At 34.0% G+C, this 850-nt stretch overlaps 1 protein-coding gene across 1 annotated transcript in view; it reads left to right on the top strand.

Moving 5' to 3' along the window:
* The window catches only part of LOC119591912 (protein ERGIC-53-like), a gene marked incomplete in the record, with an annotated part of 12,371 nt that overhangs the window by 4,356 nt on the left and 7,165 nt on the right, over positions 1–850 (top strand).

Consider the following 850-nt stretch of genomic DNA (forward strand, 5'->3'; position numbering starts at 1 on the left):
CCCGGTAGGGAGGCATGATGGTGTGAACCAAAGAGTGGCAATTTACGATTCCCAATTGACCAGCTAATTAAGAACGATAGAGCAACCTTCCCTAGGATAAGTAGTTCAGAGTGTGGTGGTGTGAAGCCCCTTTAATGATTTTGATTTTGAGTGTTGGTGTTAATCCTTCTAATATCTGCAGTGAAAATATTAGGTTGTGGTAAATGTTGCCTGTTGCACATGACCACATGAGGTATAGGTAGGAATCATGCTTTGAGTAATGCAACTTTTTTTGGGGGGGTTGGGTTTGGTGAGAAATTGAACAAGTGTCAGAGAACATAAAGTGTAATCATGCTTCTCCTTTTTGATTGTGCCTGTTACCAGATGCACAAAGTAAGCTTTTCTTGGGAGTCCTGTTTTACGGTATAAAAAAAAAATAATAATAATTTAGCCTGCAGCTTTGTAAGATATGTTATGTTATTGATGCATAATAGTATAAGATTGTAAAAGAAGAATTAAAGTAATCTCAATTTTGTTGGAAGAGAATGCGGTTTCATTAATGATTACTGGAGTACAAAAGAAGGTTACATGCTAATTTGTTTTATCCAAATGTTTAAGAATTGCTGATTATGGTTATTGCATGTGACATTCTGTACATGATATTAACAATCCCATTCTTTTGTGTCCCCTTGCCTTGTTTTTTGTAATTTTTTTGTTTCACCTGGAATGTTTTGTGCATAATGTTATGATATATATCCCAGTACAACTTCTATTTTACATTTTTAGCTTTTATATAAATGTACATTTCAAGATGCATACATAAAATTCCGTGATGGAATTGATAAAGATGTAAATCTGTTTTTAGATTTGC

Source organism: Penaeus monodon, chromosome 29, assembly GCF_015228065.2.
Source record: "Penaeus monodon isolate SGIC_2016 chromosome 29, NSTDA_Pmon_1, whole genome shotgun sequence".
Classification (NCBI taxonomy): domain Eukaryota; kingdom Metazoa; phylum Arthropoda; class Malacostraca; order Decapoda; family Penaeidae; genus Penaeus; species Penaeus monodon.